Here is a 26,789-nt window from a genome sequence, read left to right on the forward strand (position 1 = left end):
ATTTATCTGCGATTTTCCTTACCTTGTCAATCCAGTCAGGTCCATCTCTGGAGCTATGCACGATTCCTCCGTCAGTCTGTTGTCCTTTGGCTTGCATCAATTGGACATGAAGTCACTAGTTTTTCTTAGGTTGTAGTCTTTTTCTCTGCCTTAAAGCATTCTTATTATTATTACTGATCTTCACTGGAGAGTGATGATGGGTGTTAAAGTAGTTTTCTCTGGAATTATCCTCTTTGGGACTAATTAAGCTTCTAAGATCTCACAATTGATATTTTTCTCAAATTTAGAGAAATCTCAGTGACTTTGTTTTGAGAAGATGTCTCCCTTCCTGTGCTAAAATTTAACAGAGGCCAGTGAAGCCTAACATTTTAGCTCCCCACTCCCCACCACCGCTCATTAGTTTGGATAGTTTCTATTTTTGTGTATTCAAATTAATTTATCTTTTCTTCTAATGTTAATCTCATCCCGTGGATTTTCCATTTCACGCATTCTCTTTTCTCTTGGCAGAAGGTCTAGGCTTTGCCTTTGATCCCGTCATATTTTTTCATTAATGTTTCCATTCTGTGTTGTGTTTCTCTGCTTGTTATTTTACGTTGTGTTTTTGTTAGTGCCTGAGCATATTGACAATAGCTATTTCAATGTTCCTGTGTGTTACCTCCATTCGCCTTGTCACGTCTGGGTCTGCTTATGTTGACTTGTTTTCCTCCTGGCTACAGTCTGTACATGCCAAATAGTTTCTACTTTGATGCCGAGGGTTATATAGATCTGAATGCTGCTGAGCATCTGCATTTTGTATTCTTCCTTAACTGTGTTGAGCTGTGTTCTGGAAGACAGTGAGAGAGCAATCTTGATTCCGAGTTTGTCCTTAAATTATGTTAGAGCTGCCATAGAATCCTGAGATAGAGTTCTTCTTTCCCTAGCTAGTGGCTTTTCTGGGTTCTCTACTCAACACTGCGGGAGCTTAATGAGACCTCTACTCTCTGGATAGTTGAAAAAGAAACATCTCACCCTCATTCACCTCCAACACTATTCATGGGTCCTTACTAGTTCCCCCCTCTCAATCATCTGTGTTGATCTGTTGTTGTGAGGTGTTTCTAACTTCTGAATCTGCATATGTAAAGCTATGTGCTCAGCCAAGGACTCCAGGTGTCCTGGCTAGAAGTTCTCATTGAGACACCAGTTCAGTACTGACCTCTTGTCTCTTTAGGCAAGGATGGCCGTGACATGGCTTCCTGCTCTGAACTTTAGAAATCATTTCCTGGAAAGATGATGGAACCAACCCAATTTTTTCTTTAAACCCAGAAATCACCAGCCTATATCACCTGTTGTTTAAAATCTTAAAATACCAGTTCATATATTTTGCCCAGTCTTATTTGTAACAGAGAACCTAGTGTGAAGATAAGAACACAAATATGTGCACATATGTAAGTAGAAAATGAGGGTTTACTTGGCTGTCCATTTAGTCTTGTGCTATTTGCTTTCAATGCTGAGCTTCTTTTCTTTTCAGAAGGTTGTTATTCACCTGAGGTAGAGAATCATTCTGTTGAAGGGAGGGCTAAGTAGAGTCAATTAGATCCTAATAGGCCTGATAGGTTTTAAATGAAATGCAATGTAGAGTGGATTTTCTCTTTGTATTCAAAAGGTTGGTTTAGAGAGGACCCTGCTCTCAGTATTTGAGTCACCAGCTGGAATGTCCAGGTCAATGGGACAAGTGAATCTCTTTGATTCACCTGTATTCATGTTGCTGAATAATTAACTTGTAAGCAACTAGAACATTGATGGAGGCCATTGTTTTGAACTACACATTACCTGCTACTACTTTGAACCTGGTTTCTATCATAAATGGGTTTAGACAGACACATGAAATAAGTAGAGCTGTTTAGCATTGTGTCTTGAGGGTTCTTTCGATACAGGTTGCACTTAAGCTTTGTAAATGTTAAGTGCTTGGTAGTAGCCTAGACTTCTTAGATTCTACACTCAAAATCAAGGTTTCAGGTATGTTACTTTCTTAATAATATAAGTATGGTCATAATGAGTGAGTTAACCCAGAAGCAGAAAGACCTACATGGTATATACTCATTTATAATTGAGCACTAGCCCAAAAGACATGTCCCATGACAGTCTTCACTTACCAGGAGATTGGGATAGATGTGAAGACATCCTACTGAGACTGTAGGTAAGAGAAACACAGGAGATGGGGAAATAGAAGGACTCAGAGGGTCCTAGAAACCTACAAGAACATTGTGATGGACCAAGGACAATACAAGTAGTAAACATCGAACCTCTGCTCTGATCTACCCAATGAACAGGACATTGTCCACAGTTCTGTGGAGAGCAGGGACTGACTCTGACATGAACTCTGGTGCCCCGTATTTGACCACCTCCCCTTGGTGGGGAGGCCTGATGGCAATCAAAGAAAGAATAAGCAGGCTACTAAGATGAGATTTGATAGCCTATGACCATATAGTGGGGGAGGAGGTCCCCCTCGGTCATAGACCTAGGGGAGGGGAATGAGGTGAAAGTGGGAGGGAGGGAGGAATGGGAGGATACAAGTGATGGGATAACAATTGAGTTGTAATCTGAATAAATAATACAATTAAAATTAAAAAATAATATAAGTATGAATATTTGTTTAGTATTATTATTTTTCCTAGGCATGCAGTTGATGCATTTTTATTTTTGGTGGACCAGGGAAGCATTAAGGCCAGTACCTTCCACTGAGCTACATCATCAGCTCAGCTGCATTTTCAGGAATGAGCAAGATGTTAGGTGAGCTTTTCTGGATACAAGATAGAGTATATCTTAGAAAAAAGTCTGTGCCTTGGTATGATGTAAATATAAAGTCATATACATTAAATAGTGCATAAATGAAGACTTTGGGAAACTGCTTTTCAATATACTGTTCTAGAAACATTAAGGTAGTTACTCACCCTTATGGAAATGTATCAACTGACCGACTTGGAACCATAGGTTCCAAAGGTGACATGGCTGGGGATGTAGCTCAACGGTAGAGTGCTTGCCCAGCAGACTCCAAGCCTGGGGCCCAATTCCCAGCACAGAGAGGGGAAAGGAAGCTTAATGTTCAGTAGTGTTGCTGCATATCATCCCGGCTGGACTTAAATCAACCTTGGCTGTTAGTGAACAGTATGGATTTGTTACAATCCTCCTCCTTCTCTCCTCCTCTTTATCTTATGCCTTCTCTCCCTCTCCCTCCTCTGCCTCCTCCAGTCCTAACTTCCTCCACCTACGTAATGGGTGAAAGAGTTTTACTCTTGGGAATATTTTCCCTTAACAACATACAGAATGCCTGTGGATCAGGTTGCAAAGCTCTCAGCTACTGTTCTAGCTCCATGCCTTTCTGCTCTTGCCACGATGATCATGAACTAATCCTCCTAAAACTGTAATCAAGTCCCCAATTTGATGATTTTATAAGACTTGCTTGGGTCATGGTGTCTCTTCCCAGCAATAGAACAGTAACAAAGATAAGACCAAATTAGCTAACAGAGTTGGCTGGTAGGTGCCAAGAGCTCATAGCCAAATGGTGCCACCTCCTGCTCTGGTCAGGAGTTTGGATAACAGACTTCATTTCTCTAAATATAAAGAGACATTTGTCCTTAAAAAAAAAAAACATACAGATTGACTCCCAGTCGTTTGTAGCTCCTAAGACTCCTTGTTAAAGCACCCAGTTAGTGTTCTCCTGCAGCGGTAGTGTTTCTGATCACACACACCTAAGGATCTGAGCAGCCGACTAGATGACACTGAAAGTTGTTCAACAGAAGCACCTGTGTGGTACTTAATATTTTGAAGGGCTCCTCAAAATAAAAGGGACCATTTATTCTCATCAGCATTGGAACCTCTGTCTTCCTATAACAGCAAGCATGATGTGCTGCTTCCTCGTCTCTGGCTTCCCTGATGGAGCCCCTGGAACTCACAAGAGAAGCAAATGCTGGTCATTTCCTGTGATTTTCATCTAAAGCCAAATCAAATCCAGGTAGAGAGCAAGTGGTGGTCTCTATGCACACGTCCTCCTCCCTCCTAGATTATAACAAGAAAGCAGAGCTCCTCAGGTTCATTGTGTGTCTGGCCTGAAGGAAACTTTCAACAGGTGGCACATGACAGACAAGATGAAGCAGTGTCCTTGGTATTTAACACGTTCTTTATGGAAGACTGTGTCCAGATTTTTCAAATATAGCCATGGGTATGTTAAATATAATAACCATAAATGTAATATATGTCATTCCCTTTTATGGTAAATACAACTATAGATTTAATACATTCTTTCCTTTTATATTAAATATAACTCCAAGAGCAAATATATGCTTTTTCTTAAATAACTCCACAATATCTACACATATATAATTAAGTGCATGATTACATACATGAAAGTATAAATGGATGTGTTTCAAAATTCTGCTAAATATTTGTTTGTCCTTGACGCTCCATATATCCAGGATATTTTATCACAAAATGAAAGAAATACAATTAAATGAAATGTTGAGGTTTTAGTAGACAGTTTCATTTGTATGGTTTCATTTGGCTTTTATTTTTTTCATAAAATTGACCAATTGTTTTGACATCAGATAGACATTTTGAAGAAATGTGTTTGCTTATAATTGTTAAGTGATTAACGTTGTAAGTAACATATGCTAATTTTATATTTTAAAAGTCCTGGACTCTTAAAAGACAGCTTGTGAAGTTATGCATGCTGCTGTCACATAAGGACTCAGCGTCACCAGCCAGAGCAGGATGATAGTGGCACAGGCCTTTAGGACAACGAGCAACAGAACTGCTCCAGCTTGTAAGGAAGACAGCATCTTGGAGATCCAAAGAGCTCCATAGATTCCCGAGTAGACGAGTGCTATGTAAGAACATTGAAATCAAAATAATAGGTAGGACATTCTCCTTTGGAGATATTTTATTCAGAAAACTTAAGGTGTTTCCAATAAAATGAAGGGAGGAAGATAACAAACACAAAAACCTCCTTGAAAGCACCTGGGCATAATAACATTGTGAGTGACCCACACTCAGACAGTGCACACAAACACACAGGGGACACATTATGTGAACTTCTTTTCCCTTCACTTATTTTAAAAACGAACATGTTGATAATGTGTTTTGATTTTAAGAAGTATTACTCCTGGAGTCTAGATGAATGGCTCAGTGGTTCATAACACTTCTTGCTCTGCAAAAAGGCCCAAAGTCATGTCCCGATGCTCACACAGGGTGCCTCACAACTTCCTGTAACTCTAACTCTAGGGGGTCATGATAACAGTTATTTGAAGGCAAGAGGAAGACAAAATCCTCACCTTATGTTTTATTGTTCATTGTCTGGCACTTTTCTTAAGGGCAGAACATGGCATGGGGTGGAGAGGGATGGAAGAGTGGGGGTAGGTGGTAGACTAGGAGGATGGGGTGAAGGGTGAAGGACAAGGCGTGGGGATGGGGGTAGGGGTCTGGGATGTGGGGTATGAAGGTTCAGTGAGGCATGGAAGTGAGAAGAAGACTTGCCAGTGATGAAAAGGAACAGAGGAAGACAGGAGGAGAATGGCTTGCTGAGGGTGAAAAGTGCAGGTTGAAGGTTACAGAAGTGAGTGCAAGTGCTCCTGTGCCCTTCATGCGCCCTGTGCTTCTGGAGTCCGAATGTTGCGGGCTGGCTCCTCTGATGTTCATCTTTCCTTTGAGACCCAGCACGATCTGATTTAATTAGAGGACTGCGGGATTAAAGCTACAGGTTATGGATTATTCTAAATGAATGCTTACTTGGGGGATCAAGGCTGCCAAGAAAAACTATTTAACTTATGCATTTAATTTCACACATAATATTTAAGTGTGTGTGTGTGTGTGTGTGTGTGTGTGTGTGTGTGTGTACATGTTAGAGGACAGGTGTCCTTGGAGTCTAGAAAAGGGCTGGATGCTGGAACCAAGCTGCATGAGTAGCACTTTGTTCTTAACTTCTGAGCCATCTCTCCAGGCCTCACAAGAAAATTCCTTTGTAGAAAATGGGACTTTCCCCCCTCACACCTAATAGAGGCCTGACCCCACCCTTGTATATGGAGCTCTGCTCTCTTCCACAGCTGTCACAAAGCACAAAAGTTAAGACATGAGTTTGGAGAAACACAAAGATGGATTTCCCTGTCCACCTGTTTTGTCTTTTCTATTCATTCAAGCCAGTTGAAAGCCCAAATATTCAAACAGAAGTCTGATTTTTTTTAGGTTAACTGCAAAAAAAAAAAAAAAAAAAACCCTGTAAGTAAGTAATAAATGAATAGATAAAATATGACAAATGTAATGGAATATGCTTACCACAATACATTCATTGCCCACACAATGAATTTTATGGAGACATTGCACTCATATGCACCATGTTCCTTGGCATCTTTCCATATTCAATTCCCTTCCTCTCTTTTATCTTCTTCCACATTCCTACTAGTCTCTCTCCTTTTTTTTTTTTTAGTCTCTCTCCTTTTACCAAATAGTCTTTTTTTTATTTTTACATCATATATGTTTATATATGTAATATATTATATTGCTCTTACATTACATATGTTATATATATAAAATCTAGGATCCATATATATTTGTCTTTCTGAGTCTGGCTTACTTTGCTTAAGATAATTATGTCCAGTTCTATTTATTGTCCTGATGACACAATTTCACTCTTCTCTATTGTTGAATAATCACACTATGGATATACACCACATTTTCCTTCTCCATTCATCTGCATTTCTATAATTTGGCTAAATACAATGAAATATTACTCAGTAACGACGAAGGAAACTGTGACAAATGCAGGAATGAACCCAGACAACATATTCTAAATGAAATAAACCAGTAACAGGGAGACAGATACTCTGTGACACCATTTATATGAGCTGCTTACTTTGGACAAATTCTTTGCAACAAGGTGAGACCAGCAGCTGAAGGATGAGGACGTAGGAAGTTCTTGATTCCTGGATACCAAGTCTCAGCCATGAGAGATGGCAGGAATTGGTTGGTTTGATGGCAGGACACCAGTTAGAATGTACTTAATGCCACTGAACTGTATGCTTAAGGATGGTCATGAATGTTACCACAATTTCAAAGACATAAGAGAGAAGGGACCCAAGTCTATAAAAAGTCTGCACTGTTTCCAGCTTGATCTTGTTCCGATGATGCCTTCCTAAGCAGCTAAGCAACTCCCTAGGTAGACTGTGTTTTTCTTATTGTTGTTGTTTGTTTGTAGCTTTACATATAATGAGTGTGTGTCGGGGGGGGCGGGTCTTCTTATGACAATTTTTCTTTTTGAAGTATGCTTGTTTATTTTCTCTTGAAATGCAAGTCAATTTGATGGACTCTTTTCTTTGCAATTTTAGTTTATTTTAATTAATTTATTCAGATTGCATCTCAATTGTTATCCCATCCCTTGTATTCACCCATTCCTCCCTCCCTCCCGCTTTCACCCTGTTCCCCTCCCCTATGTCAGTGACCAAGGGGCACCTCCTCCCCTACCATATGATCATAAGCTATCAAATCTCATCTTGGTAGCCTGTCTATCCTTTCTCTGAATGTCACCGGGCCTCCCCACCAAGGAGAAATGGTCAAATATGGGGCACCAGAGTTTGTGAATTTGACAGACTCTTATCCACTGTTCTTATCTCAGGGGGTAAAAGAGTTTTAGATCACAGACCCAGAACCAGCACAGGGTGTTCTGGACTCAATCAGACTTGCCCCGCAGCACTTAGGCACCATGGAAAGTGGCTGCAGGGCAAAGCTAGACAGTGTAGGATCTCCATTAAAGGTCGTGCCTATGTGTCCACTCTGGACCAGGACAACACACTAGGTGCCTTCTACTTCCTGCAGAAAGACTGAGAAAAGTTGATGTGTCTGTTCTATTTTGTTGCTGTGACAAAACTTCATGCTCTAGAGTGGTTTATGGACGAATGTATTTTGGCACATGGTTCCAGAGGTCCATAATAGCAGGAGAAGCATGGCTGCAGGTGATCAAAGTAGGAAGTTTTGAGAGAACTGGAAATGGCATGATCTGAACTCTCAAAGTCCATGCCCAATGACATACTTCCTCCAGCAGGGCGCAACCTTTAAAAGGCCCCACAACCTTCCATAGCACCATCAAGTATGGACCAAGTGTCGAAACATGTGAGCATGGGTGGGTGGGGACACTTTTCTTACTCAAACCACTGCAACTGGAATTCCCTTTGAACTACTGACTTCACTTATTTGAGATATTTTACTTTAAAAAATCATGTTCAAGTCTCTTTATCTTCATTCAAGAGTGATGCTCAGTTGAGAAACGGAGGCAACTAGTGAGGGTACCAAAGTAGATTCGTTAGCAACTTTGGAGCTAGAAAGATATGGCAATAAATTTCTGCTATGACACCCATCAGTTGTGGGTTCTTGTCTATCATGTAACTAAAATTATTTTTCCCCCTAAGGCATGGCCCCACTATGTAACTCTTGCCAGTCTAAAACTCACTAGGTAAACTAAGTTGACCTCAAACTTACAAAGATCTGCCTGCTTCTGCCTCTTGAGTGTTGGGACAAATGGGGTTGCCACAATGCCCAGTGTAACTAAAATTCTTAAGCCTCAATGTTCTTACCCATCCATTGGCGATATCATCATATACTTGCTTGAGAGATACAGTGATGATTGCATCAAGCCTTAAAGCATCCAGTTTGTAGAAAGTATTTAATTTGTAAATGGGTACACCATTATACAAGCCTCAAAAATTAAAAAATAGTTCAACATACGATTTAGTAATGTCACTATGTAATAAGTACCTAAAGAGAATTTGAATTAGGACATCCAAGGGATACGTTACCCTCCAAGGTTTTCTGCAGCACCCTTCACAACAGCCAGGACACAGGGTTGACCTGAGTGTTTACTCAGAGATGAAAAGACATGGAGATGCACTGCAAGTACACAATTGAATGCTATTCAATATCCTTGACTACATTGATGAGAGCAGAGAACATTACATTAAGTGAAATAAGCCACACACAGAATGACAAATACAGTATAAATCCCACTTCTATTCAAAATATAAAAAAATTAAACTCATGGAAGCAAAGTAGAACAGTGGTTAATGGGGACTGGGAAAGGGGAATTAAAACATTATTTGTTCCAGACTCCTTTTTATGGCTAATGATCTTTAAACACATGTGAAACCAACCACTGTGATTTTGATCTGTGTCTTCAGTTCCCTAGTGTTGCTCTTTTTCTTCTTTCCTTTTCTTTAAAATGAACCCTTGTGTTTCATGTTCGTTGCCCTTGAAAAGTGCTACCAAAGGTTGTGATGAGTCACAGCAGCCTGGCTTAAGAATGATCAACATAAAATATCCAAATATAATCCACTCCCACATGATGTTAACCATGAATTATTCATGCAATCTGATGAGGATATTGAGAGCATTTGTAGTCAAATAGCTTGTCTCCAAATGATGAGCCACACATCTGAAACACATCACGATGCTCTCACTTGCAGCTGGGGAACCAGGGCCTGAGAAAGCAAAATAATTGAACAGTACTAAGTAAGCAACGAGGAATGTAACATCAAATGCTTCTACCGGGGCTCAAATCTGAGTGGTAAGTCTCCACCCGCCCCCTTTCCTGTCCCTATTTCCTGTAGGATGCATGAGTTTATTTTTAAGAAATGTGCACAGGTGGAAGGACTTTTGTTAACCCAGATGCTAATTGTGCTCAAATTCAACTGCTATAATACCAACAGAAGTCAAAGTGTAAGCTAAGATCAGTGTCTACCCTCTGCTTCTTAAGTTGGGATGCATGACCCTTTGTGACCCAGTCCCACCCAACTTTGCCAGCATTAGCTGGCCCAACTACTCTTAACTAAAAACTGAAACCTCAAGTAACATTCTTATTAAACTCTCTCCAACCCTGTATCTCTACCATTGACTTCAACATTCTTCTCTTCCTGCCTTATTTCTTCATTCTTTGGCCCAAGCATCCATTCCTCCAGAAATACTTTTCATCCTTCCTTCATCCCTCTTTGGGTACTCTGAATATGAAATGGCTATTACAGTCATAGCATTTAAAATGGTCCATTTTCATTGGCAGATTTACCCACCTGAATCACCTGAAATAGGAGTCTCAGTGAGGGAGTGTTAGATCAGTTTGGCCTGTGAGCCTGTCTGTGGGGAATTGTCTTATTCCACTAATTGAGATTTGAATATTCATCCACTGTGGGCAGCACTATTCCTTTGGTTTGCGTCTTAGGCTCTATGAAAGTGAAGAATTTGAGCTGAGCACTAGCACACACACACACACACACACACACACACACACACACACACACACACACCATCATCATCATCATCATCATCCTCATCATCATCATCAATTCACTGCTCTCTGCTGTTGACTGTGGATGCCATGGGACCGGCTGCTTCAAGTTCCTGTACCTTGAGTTCCCTGCAATGGTTGGCTGTCATCTGGAATTGTGAGACAAATAAGCCTTTCTCCAATCAGTTGCTTTTGCTGGAGTATTTTATCACAGGGACAGAAAGAAAGCTAAGACAGCACCTCTCATCTCACACCGCTCCGGTGTTGACCTTCCTCACTAGACCCTCAGCCCCTTTGAAGGACTGGAACTTGAATGGATGTCACTAGACAGTTTTAGATAAATGCTGGGTCGGTGGGTGAAATACATTATTATCTATGTGAAATGGATAAACTAGATAGATAGATAGATAGATAGATAGATAGATAAGATAAGATAGATAGATAGATAGATAATAGTTAAACTTTTGTGTCTTTCTTTTTTTAAGAACTTCTGGTGGGCACAAGTAAAACAAAATATCAGGGCCGGAGAGATGACTCAGAGATTAAGAGCCCTGGCTGCTCTTACAAAAGACCAGTTTTTGGTTCTCAGAACCCACATGGTGCCTTAAAACCACCCCAAAGCTCAGTTCTGGTTGGTCAGGCCTTTCCTCTTGCCTCTTTGGGTCCTTGCATTTATACAGTGCACATAAGTTCACACACACACACACACACACACACACACACACACACACGATGTTGCACATACAAAAATTAGCAGCTTACCCATTTTAAAGTGTACATGTCAGGGATATTAAAAGCATTCATAACGTAGAGCCATGACCAGCATTCAGGAATCTGCACAACTTTTTCCTGCTAACATGTTAATGCCCTATAATGACCCTATAATAACAGGTAAGAGCTGGGGACTGTGTTTTGTCTCTTTGTATGATACCGTTGAAGGTAAAAGTTGACGAAGCTGGTTTCAGAGTATTAGTCTTGGCTAGAAAACCAAAACAAACAAGTGCAACCAAATACAAGACTCTAGAATAGGGCCAAGACTTACAAACTGAGTGTGACTTCCTTAGGTGATCTATGGTATGGTGAACTTAGGAGCTTTCTATTACAGGCTGAGGAGTCTGAGAGAGGAGTTTGTTATTTGGTGAGCATCTGGCCACTGCTTCTTAGAAGGTGCTTTGATATTGTGTCATGGTGTAGGAGAAGGAAAGGAGTGACAAAGAGAGTCTAGCTAGTTCCCTCCAAACTTTTTATAAGGTCTCAGACTCCCTGGCTCATGGGTGTTATCTTGTCGGAGCTCCAGTTTTCATCCCATACATCCTGGGATGGATGCAAATGTTCAAACCACAGCAAGAGAGAAAACCCTGCAGTTCATAAGCCTGTGATGACCCAAATGGAGATGGGAGCTGAGGTGCACGCAGATGATAGCCGAAGATCTCTGGGCTCTAAGACTCATCTAATTCTCAAATCAGCACCTCATGACATGCCAACATCTGCTCCAGCACTTCAAGATACATAAGACACTTTGCTTTTTCAAATGGCCATTGTGGAAGTGGGCTCTGGCTGTTGGAAGCGTTCCTCGTTATATCAGTATTGCCTATGCCTTGCAGGTACCGGCAGCGAGTTGCAGTCTTTTGCCCTACAGCACTCTGAGTTTCAGGGCACAGCTGTCAAGGGTTCTACCACTCCTTTCCCGAGTTGAAAACTTCTACGAAGGCGGATGCTCTTCCTCACATGGTACAACTTCCAATTTCTTCACTTTCACGAATTTTTCCCTCTGAAAACCCTTCCTTTTGTCCTTCTGTTCTTTAAATGTGTTTATCGGAAAGAATGTATATATTTCTCCATCCTCAGAACTTAAAAATTATGGACTGGGATAATTTTTTTTCTAAGTGAAACAGTGGATATATTTTGTTTTGTTTCATAAGTTTCAGTCCCTGTATCCAATATATATAATTCCCTCCATCTTTCCCCCTTTCTTTCCTTCCTCTCTTTCTTCCTTCTCTTCTTCCTATTTTTCTATGCTTATTATATCAAAATAGCATATTTATAGGCATTTGCTTACTCAAAAATTCCATTCTCCATATTGTCAGATTTTGTGCACTACTGAGTGCAAGCACCCACCTCAAGTCCCATTTAAAGCATAATACCTACCACAGGCCACCATACAATTCCAGAACAAATAAACCCCAAACAAAAACAAGGCAGAAAGGAGATCTTTACTTCATCCCAAAGCAGGAGGGAACATCTCTGTGTCCTATGACTTTAAGTGGAACTAGACAGGAAGTTTGGGGAAGGATCTTTGCAAGGGGAAAGTGGCCTTATTAACTTATTCTTTTTTCACAGACAAAGCCAAATTGGTAGAAATAGGATATGCCTGAACCTTGGATGTATATAAGTACAGAGTCAACCAGTAAGAAATGGACAATTGCATCACCTGTTGTTATTTTTATGGTTTCTTATTGGGGTTTATTTATCTCAGCCACAGAGAAAAGTCTATAGGCTCCAGGGGAAAGGCTGGCCTGACCCAAACCATAGCAGAAACAGAGAGTCATCTGATCTTAATAACTGTGTTTAGACAGAGATGGGCTGCCATTAGTGACACCATCAACAGCTGTTTATATAGGAAACATGGCATAGAGGCTTTTACCCCTATGAAAATTGTTTTTCTTTCTTTCAATGTTTGTGATTGTCTACACAGCAATGAAAACATCTGGATGAAAGCAAAACTTTTAGACTATCATCCACATGGCTGGCACACAGAATATGAAACAATTAAATACTAGGAAGACAAATGCAACTGGCTGAGTCATTTTGAACTGCAAAAGTTGCCAGGTCTGAGCTCCCCTTCAGAGCATCACTAGGACAGACAATTCAGTGGGACAAAATGGTGAGCTGAAGCCACTCAGGGCTGTAAAGGCCATACTCTGGGTTCACAGCTTGTCACCTCTGCCTCATCTGCAACTACCCTTCACCCAGTGAACCATCCCATCAGAGATGGCATATACCACCCAAGGATCCAAGAATGCTAACTAGGTTTTCATAAGGTCAAGCATACCTCTGCGTCTATACATTTTATGTGACTTTGTTTCCCCCTATTTCTTGTGTCTGATAAACTTCCAATCATCTCCTTCAGACCAGACTCAAACATAAACTTTTGAATGTGTCCTGGAGAGTCTCTCTGTGCTGCATGGGCTGCTGGGATCCACTTTCCTCTTACAGGTACCACTTAAGATTTGTTTCCACATCCACATTGTCATGGTTTGTCTCCATCTCACTTCTGCTACCAAGCAGAAGGAGAGCCTTTCACATCTTTGATGGCCTTGTACAGAGAATAGTGATCGGTTGGCGATTGGTGTTGTATTATATTTGAGTTAATTAATTTCAATATAAACTTCTTGACTGAGAAGGTTTTTTTTTGTTTAATCTGAATAATTCAGAAATCTTATCCAATGTTCATAAAGGCAATAGCAAAATGAGCCAGTTTCACCTAATGTTGATTGGATTGCATGAGTTTAAATGCTGCTGTAGTCTAGCAACTCAAATTCAGTGGCGGCATAGTTTGCATTTTGGGTTTTTAATGCACTTGTATAAGACATGTATTTTCCTACTACTTCAGTTATGATTGAAAAACTGTTTTTCTGTACATGTGTAACTGAGATACCTAGCTTATGAGGAGGCCTGACATCTCTTTAGAACATTTCCAAATCTCCTTAGAATGCATTGTACTGAAAAGATCACAGTGAATGTGAAATACTTAGTAACATTACCAGAAGCTGTGCTTGTTCAGGGCATGAGAGGCTATAAAAGGCCTATAGAATGTTCCATCCACCAACCCAATTCTAAATATTTGGGAATTTTCCTGTCTCCTTTGCTTTATACTCTATTACTTGCTAAGAAAAGGAAATGCCCCAAGTTTTGTGTGTGTATGATAATAACTCTAGTAATGTATTTATATATTATACATTATCTAGTAATATATACATATATTACTAAATAATATAAACTGAAATATGTATATTATTTATAGTTATATTCATCAATGGAGTATAAATATATGTATATGTATATACATTTTTATTGAGTAAAATGGCATCAAGAATCAGAGAAATTGGCTTTATCCCTCAACCTCACCCACAGCCCCTTAAAACATGCAAATAATTTTCATTTCTTCACCAAAATCCAGCAAAAGAAGCCAAGGGACACGAGGAGGACTAGGGAGTCCTTTCCCCAGGCTTGAGGGTATGAGATAATGAACCTAGTTCCTGGGATAAGCATATTTATTGCGCTGTTATGTATCAAATGTAACAAAAGTGGAGGATCTGAAGAACACCCTGTGTGGCTCTTTTCACACCCTTTGATCACACAACTCCTCTTTAATTCAAATGCAGTAGAGCTTAAGTGGCTTCATTGATGTGTTAAGTGTGGGATGATTTTTGTATAAAATAAAAAAAGGCCCCATTATGTGTCCAGGAAAAGCCTGTGTGTGCTTGTTTATTGAGACAGGAAGTCGGTTTCCCACACAGAGCAAGGGTTCTGTGATGCTGGACCATTGTGTCTAAAAAGAAGAGTGAAGGAAACTTAATTTTCTACCTGGCAGAGATCAGCTCCTGGAGGAAGGGCCAGACAATGCCATTGGACTTCAGCTGAATGAGAGGACGTGATTGATTTTCAGAAAATGTGCCATGGATAGGGCAAGCCCGGGACACTTTTGTTGGGAAGAACATACATTGTATAATAGAAGCTTGATTTCTGTACCTTGTTTAAAGTGATGTCTCCCAGTGAGCACCAGCTATTGCCTCCCAGGTCGGTTGGGAAAAGGAGAAAGAGTCTTTTGCACAAAGTCTATAGCTTGCTTTGCAGTTGTTTACTTTTCCCTTAATTCAGCTACCATTTGCTATTTCCTCTCTCTCTCTCTCTCTCTCTCTCTCTCTCTCTCTCTCTCTCTCTCTCTCTCTCTCTCTCTCTCTCTCCCCTGCCCCCTTTTGGCTAATGTCAATATTTCTGAGATTTTTTCCAAGGCAAAATTAAGTAAGTCCATCCATAATGGATATGGTTCCTATAATCCCTGGCATAAGCCCTATTCTGTGTTGGGAACAAGCCTGAGTTCAAGGCAGTCTCTTACTCCCACGCCTAGTCTCACCCTCTCTGCCACATTTAACATAAACTCTGAGTTGGCTTCATCCCGGGCCATCCTCTCAGAGGCCCTTGCAATCCCATCACCCACCATCCTGGCTACTATCACTGCTGTCTTCCTCTTCATCCTCAAGATGGACCCCTAAGACCTTCTGCTTCTGAGCTGGGAATCACAATGAACATTTTATAACATGGGTCCAACGAATAATTTTATAAGCATACAATATTAAACGCTGCAAAATGAGAAGGATGTGGTGAGGCAACGATTTCAAGGTTGACATTTATTTCCAAACAAGTGGACTTCCAGGGTGAAAAGCTTGTAAAAGGGTGGGTAGTCATGGCTGGTTCAAATCCAAGAAAACAATCCTGGCTCTATGGACATTGGTTGTGGGGCAGCAGAACAGCTACTTGATGAAGAAGAGAAGGAAGGTGGGTGTTCCAAACACAGCACAGTTTCCATGGTTAATCACTAGATTCTTCCCCAAATAGTTATGTCTCTTACTGACCATATGTCCTAATTTTTAAAGTCCTGCCCCACCGTGTGCGTGGTGCGCGCGCGCGCGCGCGCGCGCGCGCGTGTGTGTGTGTGTGTACAGGTACCCATAGAGATCAGAAAAGGACATCAGATTCCATGGAGGTGAAATTGTAAAGGTAGCCGTAAAGATGTTTGTGAGCTACCTGAAGCAGGTGCTGGAAGCAAACTTGGGTCCTCTCGAAGAGTGACAACATACTCAGCTTCTGAGCCTACACTCACACACACTCACACACACTCACACACCCCCCCCACACCCACACACTGATCTGCTTATAAGATAATCCCCAAACCAAGAAATTGTAATAAAGAAAGTATTGGGGCAGGAAGAATTTTCTTTAAGATATCTCAGGTGAATTAGAACAGCCCTTACATCCCTTGTCCCTTTCGTACACCACCCTTTGTGCTCACGGTTCTCCCTGCTAGTCAATGCTCCTTTTCCCTGTGCTTCTAACTCCCTTCTCAGGTATCCCTCTTGGAACCCCACCTCTTTTTTTTAAAAATATATTTTATTAATTTATTTATATTACATCTCAATTGTTATCTCATCCCTTGTATCCTCCCATTCCTCCCTCCCTCCCATTTTCCCCTTACTCCCCTCCCCTATGACTGTGACTGAGGGGGACCTCCTCCCCCTGTATATGCTCATAGGGTATCAAGTCTCTTCTTGGTAGGCTGCTATCCTTCAGAACCCTACCTCTTACCCTGTTTACTGCGGACTTTTGATGAGATGAAAGGAAAGTCTACCCCCAACTATGGCACCTTGACACAGCTTCAAGCTGAAGCAAACTGAAACCACAACAGTAACAACACCACAATAGACTTCTCTCTTAGGGACTCAGGTGGTCAGTGCCCTGTTCTGTGCCAAGCCAAAACACAGGCTCACTCTTTTGCTGTTCAGATGTGGTAACTCTAAAAAGTAAAATAAAATGAAGTTCTGAGAAGTAGTAGATTTAACCAAACAGGTGGAAAATCTCCACAATGAAAAGTGCAAAACATAAATGAGAAAAATTGAAGAGGACACACAGAGATGACAAGACAACTATGTTGATGGCTTGGGAGAATCAATATTGTTAAAATGATTATGGTGGTATCCAAGAACTTTATTAAATTCAGTGTGATCCCTGTCAAAATATCAGTGACATTATTCATACAACAAGAAAAACAATGCTAGATTTATATAGAACAATTAAAAAAAACCTGCTAATAGACAAAAATCATTTTAGAAAAAAAGAATAAGACAGGAAGCAGTAGACTAACTGCCTTCAAAGCATGCCATTGAACTACAGTCACTAGACCAGCCTGGCAAATGGCACTCAAACCAGGCACGAAGAGAGATGCAATGAAACAGTTATCTTAGAAGTAAAGCTGTGAGCATACAGATAACTAATTTGGCCAAGTGTCTAAAAACGTGTGTCCTGGAGTGAACAACAGAAGGGGTGCTGGGAAAATTGGGTATCCATACGCAAAAGAATGAAAGTAGACTGCTATCTCTCCCTCATTACAGAAAGCAACTCAAATTGGATTGAAATATAAGCATTATAGCTGAGGCTATGCAAGTCCTAGAAGAAAAAAAAAAAAAAATAGAAGAAATATCACAGGACACTGAAATGGTCAAGGATCTGTTTTCAATGCGCCTAAGTTTCTAAATGTTCAATAAACATAAGAAGACAGTGCTCAAAAGAAAATAGGCAAATGGCCAACTGACCTATGAAAACTTGCTTCAATGTTGCTAATCACCAGAAAGTGCATTTCAAATCACAGAGAGATGCCCACTTTTTTTTCTTCTTCAAGTAAATGTTATCACAAAGACAAAGGTTCTGGCAGAGATTGAAAGACTAGGTAAAACTTGCATGCTGTCCTTAGGAATGCAAATTTGTGCATTAATGTAAATTAGAGATAGAACTAACTCCCAAGAAACACGCTCCTGGCTAAAGGCAAAAAAGTCAGTGAAATCCTTATGTTGAAGAAACAATTGTGCCCCATGTTTGTGTTAGCACTATTCATACCAGCCTCAAATTGAAGCAACTTAGGTAACTAAGTTTATTGTTTAACTAAACAATAGATAAAATACAATGCCTAATCACAATGGACTGTGATTCAGCCAGGAAAAGAATGAAATCCTCTTGTTAGATGTAACATGTATTATGTTAAATGAAATAAGTACAGACAGAAAAGTTTCACACAATCTTCTTCACATGTGGAGTACGGGAAAGCTGGGCTCAGGGCTGGAGAGGCAGATGGCTCAGCAGGTAGGAGTGCTTGCTGTGCTTGCAGAGGGTCAGTTCCCAGTACCCAAAGGGTGGCCCAGAATCTTCTCTAAATTCCTCCCAGGAGATCCAATGCCCTTCCCTTGCCTCCACAGGCACCAAGCACAAACATGGCACGCATACATGCAGGCAGGCAAGACAATCAGACACTTAAAAATAAAGACATCTTTTTAAAGGAGTTGATTTCCCAGAAGTTGGAAGGGAAATAGTAAGGTCTTTGAGGCTCACATGCGTAGAAGGAAGCGGACTATTACAAACAACACATATGTCTGTATGTAAGCAGTATATGGCATGCTTACAGTCTTGGGAGTTTTATGTTTGTTCCCATTTTAAAATGATTGAAATAAAAATTATGCAATTTCCCTAGGTCTTGGGAGTTTTTAAAATGATCATCGGGCAACAAGGCTATGCCGTATAGCTCAGTTCAACAATGTGCTTAGCCAGGACCTTCAGGTGGCTGGAGTGACAAGGAACAAAGAGGAGGAGGGCTACTTTTGGCTAAATAAAGTTAGGAAATTTCTTAGTTGAAAAGGAAAATCTCTCTTTCCTGTTTTCTCTTTCTTCTTTTAGAGTTTGTATAAGTTGAGCTAAAACAATCAAGCATATTTGCAGTGCAAGGCATACCTTCTGTTCCCTCTGGTCTTGGAGGCTCTATCTGATTTTAATCAACAGTGGGTCTGATATGATTCAAAACAGCTGACACAAAATTTCCCTTTTAAAAACCCTGTCCTGAACTGGAGCTGTTAGGATGCCCCCATCTAGCCTACAACCCTTCCCCAAGGCAGTCTGTTATTAGGTACAAATATTGGGCTTATGAGTTTTACCCTTAAAATATTTCAATGTCCTGCAGAGTCCTCTGTGATTTTAAAGTCTTGTTAAGCATAATACAGCTAGTTCTTGATTATCTGCAAAAGAGGAAATGAGTAGTGGTGTAGATAATGCAAAACAGAAAAACAACCCAAATGTTTCTTATATTGACTCTGGAATGCTTTGTATGGCTTTTGGGGGTTCAGCCTTCCTTCTCGGTGATGCTGTGCCCAGGAAAAAGTCAAAATGAGTTTGCATTCCCTAAGCCCGGAACAAATAGCTGAGGGGGACTGGGACAGCCACATGCTGGGTGGCAAGGAGAAGGCAGCCTCAAATCTGTGGGAAAGCATTCCATCAAGGCTGGAGATGTGGAAAATGCCTATATGAATAATTAAGTGCTGACTGGAATGTAAACCAGCCTTGTAGAAAAACTAGTGTTTTTCTAGCCCACGTGATTTAAAGGTTGGGTTATCTTCTTTAGAACTAGTAAACTGGTAGGGAAAAAATGATCTCAAAGTTCTTGACTTCTCACACTCTACTGATGCTGGGGTCAGTCCACGGGCAACACAGTCTAGTTCCATTCTACAGCTTTCTGCTTTTGGAAGTATGTAGCTTTATTACGTGCCAGCTTGTGCCATTGTCTTATCTGTCGATAGTCATTCCTAACTGAAGTTCACAAGGCTAGTCACCAGAGATGTTAACTTTAAAGTTAGGACTATTTATCTAGTTCAGGTAACTATAAGTCAAGAGTTAAAAAAGCTCCAATGTTTTTATCAGTATGAAACTTGTATTAGAATTTTAATCATTGTCTTGATGTTCACCTGGTTCTCTCAGTGTTTTTAGGAAGTTAGATCAATTGGACACAATTATTAGTTCTAAATAAGTTGTTCAGATAAATAGGTTGATGAGCTAGCAAGCTAGATGATGGATATTATTAATACTGTATTATCAAAAACTTGATTGTATTACCCAAAACTTAATAATATTTACATATAATCTCTTTCATCTGGCAGATTTCAGTTGAGAATAGAAATAGAAGAGAAGAGAGGAGACAAAGGGAGGGGAAGTAAGAGAAAGAGAGGGGAAAAGGACAGAAGTAGGAAAGGGGGTAAGAAGAGGAGGGAAGGGGGGAAAAGTAGACAGGAAAAGAGGAGGAGAAGAGAAGAAAAGCACTATATAATAGGTGAATACAAAAAAGGGGCAGAAAGAATCAAGTCCCACTCAGCTTAGGCAAAAACCAGAAAGGACTTCAGAAAGAGTAAATAAATGAATAGCTGCAAGGCAGTAGGTAGTTAGAGTGTCATTTGTTTGATTGTTCCTACAGTTACCAAGCACACAGTGCTATTGAAATAGGCCATAACGGTTTGAGATCATCTCGTCATGGCCTCTGACATTGGTGGAATGGGATGACTCTCTTAGTTTCCAGTTGCTGGGATAAAATGCAGTAATAGGAAATTGTGGAAAGGGGAACAAAAAGACTACAAGAACTGGAAGGTAGAACAAAAGGACTATTAGGAATGCCAACTTCTGTCCAAGTACCAGCCATTCCAGTCATAAACTCAATGCTCCTGTGCTTGCTGACACTGAGCCTCCAAACAGATGAGCCTGTCAACAGCTAGCCAGGGATAGTGGAGGATACAAAAAGTAATGCCCACTCCATGTACCCCACCTGAACTAGTGACCACTAGTAGATTCTGGGAATTGAGGGGTCACTGCCATTGTTTGAGTAACCACTGATGAGCTCACCAGGCTCCAATGGTGAGCTCCAAACACGTGGCCACACAGAAACCAAAACAAAATGAACATGAGAAAAGGGCTTAAATAATGGAGATGGGGTTGACAGAGAAAAACAATGGATGGTAGGTGGCAACAGTAATCAGAATGCATTGTGCATATGCATAAAGATGTGAAAGAAGAGATTTAATTTTTAAAAACCCACTAAACTACTTGAGAACAATTTGGAGGAGAAAGAATTTATCCGGCTCATAATTCCAGGTTATAGCCCACCACAACTGATGCTACCACATCTATAATCAGGAACAGAAAACAATGAATTAATGCAGACATCCTATACTCAGCTTTCAGTCTCCAGTTTGCACAGTTCAGAAATAATGCCACCCACAGTGTGTGGTCCCTCCTTTCCCCATCAATTACTATAATTAAGACAGTCCCTCACAGACATTCCCACAGGCCAGCTCTGTCCAGAAAAGCCACTTGTTGGGATAATTCCTTTTGTGGGTGGTTCTAGAATGGGACAAGTTAACAATTAAAACTAAACTCTCACAAGCAGGATTCTAGATGGCATGAAGACCTTAGGAAGAAAACTTCAGAGACGTTCAGAGAAACACGAAATGACCTTAAGAAGAATTTGCTCAAGCAAGAGTTAAAATAATCACAGCAGCAAAGGTGTCTAAATGGCCTATTTTTTTACATAAAAGATACCATGTTGGGGGAAAAATATAACGAGAAGTAATAAAGGAGAAGGAAAAGTCATTAAAAACCTATCGTGCTTGTAGCTCCATGATAGAGCACTCGTCCAGCAAGTGTAAAATCCTAGGCTTCATCTCCATCACTGAAGTGGTGGAAGAGAAGGGTTCCTTCATGTTATCGCGCAGTGTAGGAAACAGAGATGCTCACATCGTCATGCATCTCAGGACAATGAGTGGGTTGAGGACTGAAAGGAGATGAGAACGGATCTGTGGAAACAATATGATCCCAATCACCCCATTGAATATGGATGCTAAAATTCATGTCTGCTAACTTAGTGATCTGCTGCTAGTCAGTCTGTCTCTGGGACATTTTGTCACCAAGGCTAAGTAATCTGGGAAAGATTCAGATTAGTATTTGGAAAGAAGCTTGGCATACTAGAATGCTTGTACTAGACACGAGACACAACTCAAAGCACATAAACTTCGATTAGTTCTGCAAACTCCTCAGCTGTCTGAGCTACGTTACATTCCTTTTCACATGCACACCGTTTTTGTCTTCTATCCTCCAACCTCATAACCATCTCGAACCTGATTTTATCCAGACATGTATATAGCAAGAGACACCCACCTCTATCTATGCTTTCTATCTCCTGGGGTGGTCTGTTTTTACTGTCTTGAGTCTTAGCACCCCTGGGTTCTCCTCTTTGGTCCTATGAATAGCTTCTTTCTGGACCAAGGTTCTCTAGTTCCCAGGAATGTTGGCTTCCAAGCAATCTGAAGGCCTTCCCTGGAAATTTCTCTCTACTAAAGGAATCATTCTTTCCTGAGGTCATTTCTACCGCCAAGATATAGTTCTCACAAAAGACTGTCCAAACCAATGACCACATTGCCAAAGCTGCCCGGGGGATCATTTTATTCCTCTCTTAAGAATTCTGCTTTTGCCCAGTCCTGCTTTCTTTATTATTTCCCATGTCACTTTGGTTTTTTTTGAGACAGGGTTTCTCTATTGTAGCCTTAGCTGTCCTGGAACTCGCTCTGTAGAGCAGGCTGGCCTTGAACTCAGAACTCAGAGATCTACCTGTCTCTGCCTCCTGAGTGCTGGGACTAAAAACATCCTTAATGAACTCCCTGCATATAAATCCCCACCACATAGGAAACTTTCCAGAGAGGGGATCTACTGTGCCTCTATGTTGTTGATGCAGAAAACTAGCTTATCACAAAAGAAAAAAAAAAAAACATGAGACTTTGAAGGCATCCAAGGTCCAGACTCTGGAACACTCTACACAGAAGACACTGACACAAGCTGATAGCCAAGCATGACCATTGCCTTCCTCCTTGACTTTGGATGACTGATTTATTATTCCTCTGCATGTCTCTGCTTTTCTTTACATGGATAATGAGGTATATGATGGAATGATTGGAAAGAGAAATGAGTTGAAATTGAGCTCCGCTAAATGACCACAGAACATTATGAAAACACAGATTCAGTGGCTAAAATGTCTCAATCTAGAGTCCCATAGATGAGACTACTTCCTTGGAGGTAGCTCAGCACATGGCCTTTCCTTGTCATTTTGTAGATTGTGCCACCACAGAATTCCTCTGAGGACTTAGCCCCACCCCAAGTCTTAGCCTAAACCCCCATAAGAATTTGAGAAAGAGCTCACGCAATTTTTCCATCAAATTGAATCCAAATGTTGCCCGAGTTGGCTGAGAGTTCAGTCAGAAGAGGAGAATTCATGCCTACCAACAGCTAAATGGTGATACTTGAAACTGAATGGAGTTTGGTTTTGCTTTAGGGTGAGGATGGAAGTTTCGAACCACAGATAGTATGTAAACCCTGGCCCAATTCAAAACAGTTCCTACTTTTGTGGGTGATTATTTCAGTATGGCATGTGACTCAACTCCAACACACTATACTTATTCCAGATATCAAGGTCAGTTAGGAGAAACTCCAGACTCCGGTAGGTTAGAGTAGAGAGGGGAAGTCACTTCTCGTTGTCTGTCACTTTGGTTCCCCTGCATAGCACAGAACCCTTAGACAAAGGAAGAACAGTAGTATTTGTCAAAGACTAGGTGGCTCCCTAGTCTGGGCCCTGTGAAGAACTAAATAAGCAGGGACTTTGGGGATTGATGCTCTGGTTGAAGTCTCTCCTCCTGTGTCACTGGGGTATAGAGGACATGTTGGCTCCTTGCTTTCAGGAGCAATGGCTTTGTCTCAGATGGAGCACATGGTTAGGTGTAATTACAAAACAGAGCACATTAAGTTTCATAATCACACAAATTCTCTTATGTGAGTTCTTAAATGATAAGTCTTGTTTCCACTCTGTGTCCTTCCTCATTGCTATGGCTTTGGATCATATGCTCCAATGCCCTTGTGCTAAGGGCTTGATCACTTGTCTGAGGGGTCACAGGAGGTAATGGAATCATCAAGAGGTGAAGCCTACAGTGGGAAGAAGTTAGGTCATTGAAGAGATATCTTGGAGGGGTTGTGGTGGTCTGGTCCTTCTTCACTCTTTCAATTATCAGTTACCAAGTTGTGACTAACACTAATGCACCCTATACTCCTCATGATGAATTCTTTTTTTGCCAAAAGTTTGAAAACAGAAGAACCAATTAACTGTAAGCTCTGAAACCATGAGCCAAGATAATCTTATTCTTTGTAAATTGATTACATGAGGTATTTTGTCACGTTGATGGAAGGCCAACTAGCATACCCCTTCCCCTTCTGGCCTTTCCATCCCCCTTTCTCATCCTCTCTTTCCTCCTCCTCTTATTCCTCTTCATCTTTGTTGCCCCCTGCCTCAGTCACAGTTTGGTTGCTGTGAAAAGGCTCCATGACCAAGGCAACTCTGATAAAAGAAAGTATTTAATTGTGGACCTGTTGCCAGATTCAAAGGTTTTGTACATTATTATCATGGTCGGGAGCACAGCATTAGGCACGGCAGGCATGGAGCTAGAGAAGTCGCTGAGAACTACAGCCCAATCTGCAGAAGTAGTGGGGAGGGCCACTGAGAACTGAGTTTGGCATAAGCTTTTGAAATTTCAAAACCCACCTCAAGCAACACACTTCCTACAACAAGGCCACATTCCTAGACCTTCTAATCCTTTCAAACAGTTCCACTCCATAGTAACTAAGCATTCAAATATATGAGCCTATGGGGGCCATCCTTATTCAAACTGACACACCCCCTAAGAACTTACAGTATCATTTGCATAGTTTTCAAGCCTCATTTAATGTTTCACCAGAGTCTCCTCCTATCCCAGCCTTCCACCTCTTGCCTTTCTAAACCAATTGTTGTATGCTTTGTATTTTTACTTCTACTTCAAGTCCATACAAGTCTGTTCATACTAAGCCCTGAAATCACCCTACTCCCACACGCTAAGATTTATTTCCTCTACATACTGTTTTCTAAAACCTTGCATGCTTAGAGACAACACAATAAGAGCATCTGTGGGAAATTTTAAACATATTTGAGTCCTAGGTTTCTCCTTTCCAGACCATCTGGCATCAGGTAAAACACTAGACTCTCTAAGCTTCACTTCCTTCACCTCTAAAATACAGAGTGAAAATGTCTAATTTATAGTTTTAGCTGAAATTTCATGTCTATAAGAAAACCAATAAACTTCTCAATCTTCCAAAACAGGATTGAACCTCCCTCCCATCCCCATGCTGTTGTCAGCTTGTCCCTCACTTATTATAAAGCTTCTAACTTTGTATCTTCATTTCGTACTTAACTGAGTCCCCCTAAACTGTCCTGTATGGCCGAGACAATAGATGATTGCCTCGGAATCCCAGTGGTAATTGTGCTGTCTAGAACCAAGTGATACTGAGCTAATGGACCACTTCCGAAAGCATTTGTAAGTGGTCGTGGTAGTTTTCCCAACATGCCGTACTTACATTGGAAGAACATCCTTTTAAGACCACGCCTTTCTTTCTCCTGTGGGGCGGGGGGGTGAAAAAGAGTTTCTCTGTGTAGCCATGGCTGTCTTGAACTTTCTCTGTAGGCTGGCCTCGAGCTCACAGAGAACCGCCTGCCTCTGCCTCTCAGGTGCTGGGATTAAAGGCGTGTGCCACCATGATGTCTTTACTAGAGGAGAGATTATAATGGAAATGTCAAAAGCAGGAAGATGATTTGGTGTGAATCAAGTAGTTCTATGTAGGTGACCTATTGTTCTCTCCAGACATCGCACTGGTCCTGGGCCCACACACCTGAATGTTCACATCTGAAGCACAGTATTTCCTAATCCATGTTAATGACACTAGTTTGGCTCACGTTTCCAAGCTGGGACCAGAGCTTTTCCAGCTGTGGAGAAAACAATAAAGTTGCTATGTCTCCTCTTTGTATCATACTAACAGTTTTCACAGTGGCTTATGAGATTCCCAAGAGACAAGCCCTGATCCATAGTCAGGGCCAGTAGCATCCACAATTGTGGGCCTTGACACCTCTCTTAGCAGATAAAAACGAGGAAAGCAAGTCCCTGATGAGGGGCTAGAGCAACCAATAGCATGGGAAAAGATGAAAAAGAAAGACAATGCAGAGGATGTGGGATGTGTGCAACATCGTCTGTATGGTGTAGAGGCACATGCAGAGAACCCTCTGTAGTGATAGAAAAGAAATGGAGTGTTTCTGCTCTGTCCTTTGGAAGCCAACTTTCCATGTGGCTCATGTTTGCACATCTGGCAGGTAGAGGCGCGGCATGCCTTTGTTCTGGGCTTCCATTTCATGGATGTTCCGTAGTGAATAGGCTGGGGAAAATAGGCTAGTCTGAAGCGTAGGCCAGGTATGCTTGCTTTTTCTCATACAAACCTTGTGTTCCCTAAACCCAGTGCCCCTTTCTAGTTACACAGCCCACACTGGGTACAGGGACCACCCATTCTCTTCGTCCTGCAAGGATGGGCAAGGAGGCAGTGTAAGTACTGGTGCTCATCCCGCTGGCTGCACTGAGTGATTCAGCCCTCAGCTCAGACCCAGGAGTCTTGGGTCTGCCAACATCTTTGCAACTGGAAGATTATATTGGTAGCTACAAGTTTCTAACAGCTTTTGGCAAAGCTCTGTCCTCTAGGACTAAATATACCTTGTGAAACAATTCAGTCTTCCTGGGACTGGGTGAGGCCTACCTGAAGAAAGACTAAAAAGGAAGAGGGAGAAACAGTGGTGTTTATTGAAATGTCCTCTTTCTGCACAGCTGTGCTGGGCACAGGTTATCTCATTTGGTTCTTATGACCACTCTAGAAGAATGCATTATTCTACCTTTGCAAAAATAGATAGGGGGTCCTACGCCCTATAGGTGAAGGTACATTATGAGGTCACACACAGGGCTCAGAA

The 26,789-nt window shown here is 41.1% G+C and overlaps 1 long non-coding RNA gene across 1 annotated transcript in view; it reads left to right on the forward strand.

Moving 5' to 3' along the window:
- The first annotated feature begins 3,837 nt into the window (after nt 1–3,837).
- LOC127198339 (uncharacterized) overlaps nt 3,838–26,789 on the forward strand; it is a 73,707-nt gene continuing 50,755 nt past the window's right edge. The window contains exons 1-2 of the long non-coding RNA XR_007831820.1: nt 3,838–3,991; nt 9,480–9,580. This is a non-coding gene — a long non-coding RNA (uncharacterized LOC127198339). The remainder of the gene's footprint in view (nt 3,992–9,479; nt 9,581–26,789) is intronic.

Source organism: Acomys russatus, chromosome 14 (assembly GCF_903995435.1).
Source record: "Acomys russatus chromosome 14, mAcoRus1.1, whole genome shotgun sequence".
NCBI lineage: Eukaryota > Metazoa > Chordata > Mammalia > Rodentia > Muridae > Acomys > Acomys russatus.